Consider the following 7,417-nt stretch of genomic DNA (forward strand, 5'->3'; position numbering starts at 1 on the left):
AGAGGCTCTAGGAACTGCGATGATACCAGACTCAGCCCCCTCTTCCTCCCCTGGTAGTGGTACTTTTGACCCCAGCCCTCCCAGCAGCAGGGGCTGCAGCCAAGACCCTGATACCCGCCCTGGCAGTGGCAGCCATGCCCATGACCTGAGATCAGAGGCAGTAGGAACCCTGGTTGTACTCTCAACTCAGCCCCTCCCCTCCTGTAGCAGCAGTGGTGCCCATGACCTGAGGTTCCAGGAAATGTGCAAGAGCCTGAGACCAGAGGCTTCAGGAACCCTGGCAGTGCTTGTGACCCAGGTACCCCTTCCCCCAAGGTGGTGGTGTTGCCCACAATCCCAGCCCAGCTGGCAGCTGTAGTGACACCTGTGAACCCAGTACCTCCAGCAGAGGTGGTGCCAGCACCCTCATAAAATCCAGGAGCAGCAGTGCAGGCGGTGGATGCAGCAGCAGTGTCAAAGCCCATGGAGAGCTTGCAGAGAGTCAGGTAACAGCAACAGTGGAGCCCACGACCCCAAGACCCCCCCAGCTACAGCAGCACCTGCAACTTCAGCTACCCTACCCATAGAAATGGTGCCTGCAGACCCAAGAAACCTGGACATGGCAGAGGTGCCCATGACCCCAGGTCCTGCCCCACACTCCCCCTCCCCCTGCTGCAGTGGGGGAACCCATGACCGAGGCAACCCCAAAAACAGCAGAGGTGCTTGGCGGCCTGGTGACCCCGTGGTGACATCCGCAACTGCAGCAACATCATAAGCAGCAAAGCATCAGTAACCTCAGAGAAAAAAGCAGCACAACGAGGGCACTGATAACACCTCTGGCAGAGGTAGTGGAGGGAAAGCACAGGCTCTCAAATACAACCAGAAGCAGCTCAGAATCAAAGTAAACAAATAAAAAAGGTATTTGCTACCAGAAATGCTCCAGCAGAGGAACAACTCATCAAGCACCATGAAAAACTACAGTAATGTGGTATCATGAAAAGAAAATGACTTCTCCAGAAACCAAACTTGAAGTCACAGAAGATTGCAATCTAACTGACAGAGAATTCAAAGTAGCTTTCATGAAGAAACTCAGCAAGTTACAAGAAAACTCAGAAAGGCAGTTCAATGAGCTCAGGAACAAAATTAATGAACAGAAGGAGTACCTCACCAAAGAGATTGAAACTGTGAAAAAACAAACAAACAGAAATTCTGGAGATGAAGAACACAATTAATGAGATGAAGAAAAAAGTAGAAAGCACTGGAAATAGAGCAGACCATATGAAAGGGAGAATTAGCAAGCTTGAAGATAGAAATCTAGAAATGATTCAGGTAGAAGAGGAGAGAAAACTAACATTTTAAAAAAATGTAGAAATTCTACAAAAAATATCTGACTCAGTTAGGAAAAGCAACATAAGGATAATGGGTATCCCAGAAGAAGGAGATAGGGAGAAAAGAGCAGAGAGCTTATTTAAAGAAATAATAGCTGAGAATTTCCTAAACCTGGGGAAGGAACTGGATATATAAGTACATGAAGCTAATAGAACATCTAATGATCTCAATGCAAAAAGACCTTCTCCAAGGCACATTATATTAAAACTCTCAAAAGTCAATGACAAAGAAAGAAGATTAAGGGTGGCCAGAGAGAAGAAAATAATAACCTACAAAGGAATCTCCATTAGTCTATTAGCAGATTTCTCAGCAGAAACCCTACAGACCAAGAGAGTGTGGAATGATGTATTCAAAATATTGAATAATAAAAGCTGTCAGCCAAGGATACTCTATCCAGCAAAGTTATCTTTCAAATATGAAGGAGAAAGAAAGGCTTTCCCAGACAAACAAAAGCTGAGGGAGTTCATTGTCACTAGACCCGCCTTACAAGAAATCTTGAAAAGAGCTTTCCTACTTGAAACAAAAAGGCAAAGGTATACAAAGCTTTAAACAAGGTGATAAATAGACAGATAGAATCATAAAATTGCAACCCTATACCAGAATAAGTTAGTAAACACTTAAACATAAAGGCAAAAGGGAAAGAAAGTATTAAAAATAACTATAACCATTTCAATTTGGTAACAAACTCACAATGCAAAAAGGGACAATGTGTGACAACAAAAACATAGAAAGGGGAAGAGGAAAAGGACAAAACCTGCTTATGCAAATGGAGACAAGATGCTATCAGCAGAAAACGGATTATCTCATCTATGAAATCTTTTAAACAAACATTATGATAACTACAAAACAAAAATTCAGAGCAGAGTCACAAAACATAAAAAAAGAGAAAACTGAAACACATCACAGACAACCACCAAACTGAAATGGCAGACAGAATAACAAGGAAAAAGAAACAATGGAAATATAGAATAACCAGAAAACAAAAGAGAAAATGGCAGGATTAAGCCCTCATGTATCAATAATCACCCAAAATGTAAATAGATTGAATCCACCAATCAAAAGACACAGACTGGCTAGATGGATTGAAAAACAAGACCCAACAATATGCTGCCATTTGGAGACCCACTTCAGCTCTAAAGACAAATATAGGTTCAAAATGAAGGGATGGAAGATGATACTCCAAGCAAGTGGCAACGAAAAGAAAGCAAGTATAGCCATACTTATAGTAGGCAAAATAGACTTCAAGCCAAAAAATATAACAAGAGACAAAAATTGACATTATATAATGATAAAAGGGGCAATCCACTGAGAAGACACAACACTTATTAACATATATGCATCTAACCCAGGAGCACCAAAGTATATAAAGCAAACAAACCTAAAGGGAGAAATAGACAGCAACACAATACTAGTAGGGGACTTTAATACCCCACTAACATCAATGGATAGATCACCCAGACAGAAAGTCAACAAGAAAACATTGGCTTTAAGTGAAACACTAGACTAGATGGATTTAATAGATAATTATAGAACATTCCATCCAAAAGCAGTGGAATACACAGTGCACATGGAACATTCTCAAAGATAGACCATATGTCAGGAAACAAAACAAGTCTCAATAAATTTAAGAAGATTTAAATCATATCAAGCATCTTTTTCAACAACAATGGTATGAATGAAACTAGAAATCAATTATAAGAAAAAAGCTGGAGAATTCACGAATATGTGGAGACTAAACAACATGCTGCTGAACAACTATCAGAACAATGAAGAAATCAATACCTGGAGACAATGAAAATGAAAACACAACATACTAAAACCTATGGGATGCAGCAAAAGTGGTTATAAGAGAAACATTTATAACAATACAGGCCTACCTCAAGAAATAAGAAAAATCTCAAATAAACAATCGAACACTATGCCTAAAAGAACTAGAAAAAGAAGAATAAATGAAGCCCAAAGTCAGTAGAAGGAAGGAAATAATAAAAATCAGAGCAAAAAATAAATGAAATAGAGACTAAAAAGACAATAGAAAACATCAATGAAACTAAGAGCTAGTTCTTTGAAAAGATAAACAAAATTGACAAATCCTTAGGTAGACTTACTAAGAAAAAAAGAGGGAAGGCTCAGATAAGTAAAATCAGAAATGAAAGGGGAGAAATTACAATGGATACCACAAAAATACAAAGGATTATAAGAGAATACTATGAAAAGCTATATGCAACAAACTGGATCACCTAGAAGAAATGGATAAATTCTTAGAATCATGGGCTGGCCCCATGGCTTAGTGGTTAAGTGCGCACATTCTGCTACTGGCGGCCCGGCTTCGGATCTTGGGCACGCACTGAGGCACTGCTTCTCCAGCCATGCTGAGGCCGCGTCCCACATACAGCAACTAGAAGGATGTGCAGCTATGACATACAACTATCTACTGGGGCTTTGGGGAAAAAAAGGAGGAGGATTGGCAATAGATGTTAGCTCAGAGCCGGTCTTCCTCACCAAAAAGAGGAATATTAGCACGGATGTTAGCTCAGGGTTGATCTTCCTCACAAAAAAAAAAAAAAAAATTCTTAGAATCATACAACCTTCCAAAACTTAATCAAGAAGGAATAGAACAGAAGCTGAAATATAATGATGTACACCAGAAATTTACACAATGTTATAAACTAATGTGATTTCAATAAAATAATAAAAAAAGAATTAGAGAATCTGAGTAGACCAATCACTAGAAAAGAGATTGAAATAGTAATCAAAAACCTCCCAAAAAACAAAAGTCCAGGACCAGATGTCTTCTCTGGTGAATTCTACCAAACACTCAAAAGAAGAGTTAATACCTATCCTTCTCAAACTCTTCTAAAAAATTCAAAAGGATAGGACGCATCCTAAGTTATTTTATGAGGTCAACATTACCCTGATACCAAAACCAGACAAGGACAACAACAAAAAGAAAAATTACAGGCACTATCATTGATGAACGTAGATGTAAAAATCCTCAACGAAATGTTAGCAAATTGAATACAATACTTTAAAAGGATCACACACCATGATCAAGTCGGATTAAGTACCTCGACATACTAAAGGTTTTACACAAAAAACCCACAGCTAACATCAAGCTCAATGGTGAAAAACTGAAAGCTATCTCTCTAGGAATAGGAACAAGACAAAGATGCCCACTCTTGCCACTCTTATTCAACATAATATTGGAAGTCCTAGCCAGAGCAATTAGGCAAAAAAAAAAAAAAAAAAAAAAGGAAAGAAAAAATATCCAAATTGAAAAGGAAGAAGTATAACTGTCACTATTTGCAAATAACATGATTTAATATATAGAAAACCCTAAAGAATCCACCAAAAAACTATTAGAAATAATTAACAAATATTGTAAAGTGGCAGGGTACACAATTAACTTATAAAAATCAGTTGCATTTCTACATACTAACAACAACCTAGCATAAAGAGAAATCAAGACTACAAACCCATTTACAATCATGCAACAAAAAGAATAAAATACCCAGGAATAAATTTAACCAAGGAGTTGAAAGACCTGTACACTGAAACCTGTAAGACATTGTTGAAAGAAATTGAAGAAGATGTAAAGAAATGGAGAGATATTCCATGCTCATGGATTGGCAGAATTAACATAATTAAAATGTTCATATTGCCTAAAGCAATCTACAGATTCAATGCAATCCCAATCAGAATCCCAATGACATTTTTCATAGAAATAGAACAAAGAATCGTAAAATTTATATAGAACAACAAAAGATCCTGAATAGCCAAAGCAGTCTTGAGAATAGCCAAAGCAATCCTGAGAAGGAAAAACAAAGCTGGAGGTATCACACTCCCTGACTTCAAAATATACTTACAAAGCTATAGTAATCAAAACAGCATGGTACTGGCACAAGAACAGATGCACAGATCAATGGGATAGAATTGAGAGCCCAGAAATAAACTCACATCTTTGGACAGCTAATTTTCAACAAAAAAGCCAAGAACCTACAATGGAGAAAAGAAAGTCTCTTCCATAAATGGTGTTGGGAAAACTGGACAGCCATGTGCAAAAGAATGAAAGTAGACCATTATCTTACACCATACACAAAAATTTACTCAAAATGGATTAAAGACTTGAACGTAAGGCCTGAAACCGTAAAACTTCTAGAAGAAAACATAGGCAGTACACTCTATGACATCGGTTTTAGCAGAGTCTTTTTGCATATGTCTCCTCGGGCAAGGGAAACATAAAGAAAGTAAACAAATGGGACTACGTCAAACTAAAAGGCTTCTGCACAGCAAAGGAACCATCAACAGAATGAAAAGAAAATCTAACAACTGGGAGAAGATATTTGCAAATCTTATATCCAGTAAGGGGTTAGTCTCCAAAATACATAAAGAACTCATACAACTCAACAACAAAAAACAAAGAACCCAAACAAAAAATGGGCAGATGATCTGAACAGACATTTTTCGAAAGAAGATATACAGATGGCCAACAGGCACATGAAAAGATGTTTAACATTACTAATTATTAGGGAACTGCAAATAAAAACTACAATGAGATATCACCTCACAGTCATCAGAATGGCTATTATTAAAAAGACAAGAAATGACAAGTGTTGGAGAGGATGTGGAAAAAAGGGAACCCTTGTACATAGCTGGTGGGAATGTAAACTGGTGTAGCCACTATAGGGAAACAGTATGGAAATTCCTCAAAAATTAAAAATAGAAATATCATATGATCCAGCAATACCACTTCTGGGTATTTACCTAAAGAACACAAAAACTCTAATTCAAAAAGATATGTGTACCCCTATGTTTATTGCAGCATTATGTACAACAGCCAAGGCTTGGAAGCAACCTAAGTACCCATCAACAGAGGAATGGATAAAGATGTGGTATATACATATAATGGAACACTATTTAGCCATAAAAAGATGAAATCTTGCCATTTGCAACAACATGGATGGACCTTGAGGGTACTATGCTAAGAGAAATAAGTCAGATGGAGAAAGCCAAATACCATACTATTTCACACATATGTGGAAGATAAACACATAGATATGGAGAACAGATTGGTGGTTACCAGAGGGGAAGGGGGTGGGGGGAAGGTGAAAAGGGTAAAGGGGAACATGTGTATGGTGACAGATGGCAAGCAGACTTTTGGTGGTGAGCATAATGTAGTCTTTACAGAAGTTGAAATATAATGATGTACACCTGAAATTTATATAATGTTATAAACCAATGTTACCTCAATAAAAAAATAATATCAATAAAAATTAAAAAAAAAAGAAACTATTGGCTGGCCCGGTGGTGCAGCAGTTAAGTGTGCATGCTCCGCTTTGGCAGCCTGGGCTTCACAGGTTCAGATCCCGGGAGCGCACTGACACACCACTTGGCAAGCCATGCTGTGGTAGCGTCCCATATAAAGTAGAAGAAGATGGGCATGGATGTTAGGCCAGGGCTAGTCTTCCTTAGCAAAAAAAGAGGAGGATTGGCATTGGATGTTAGCTCAGGGCTAAACTTCCTCACCAAAAAAAAAAAAAAAAAGAAAAAGAAACTACATGCCTTTGCGTTTGCCACTGAGGAGATCAACAGGGACCCCAATCTCCTTCCCAATGTGTCCTTAGGGTATCATGTCTACATTGCCTATGAAAGTGACAGAAGGACTTGGAGAGACCCCTGACCTGGCTGTCAGAACATGGCCAGACTGTCCCCAGTTTCAACTGTGAGAAGCAGAACAAGGCCACGGCGGTCATTGCATGAACCACATCAGCTTTTTGCTTCTAGAGGGGGACACTGCTGGAACTCTACAAATTCCCACAGGCAGAGATGAGGGTGAGGCGGGGCAGAGCTGAAAATGTGTCTTCTCCAGAGACATAATATGGCAGTAAAATAAGTTAGGAGAGAATGTCCTTATATATCTGTCAAAGTGGAAAACCAGAATACACAGAACTCTTGGAGTCATGTGTTCTTTATTTGACCTGGAAATGGTTAAGAGAATGAAGACTTTACAGGCTGAAGAAAATCCTCAGTAGTTCCCAGAAATAGCTTTTGA

Source organism: Ceratotherium simum, chromosome 24 (assembly GCF_057802395.1).
Source record: "Ceratotherium simum simum isolate JZ-2026a chromosome 24, ASM5780239v1, whole genome shotgun sequence".
NCBI classification, from domain to species: domain Eukaryota; kingdom Metazoa; phylum Chordata; class Mammalia; order Perissodactyla; family Rhinocerotidae; genus Ceratotherium; species Ceratotherium simum.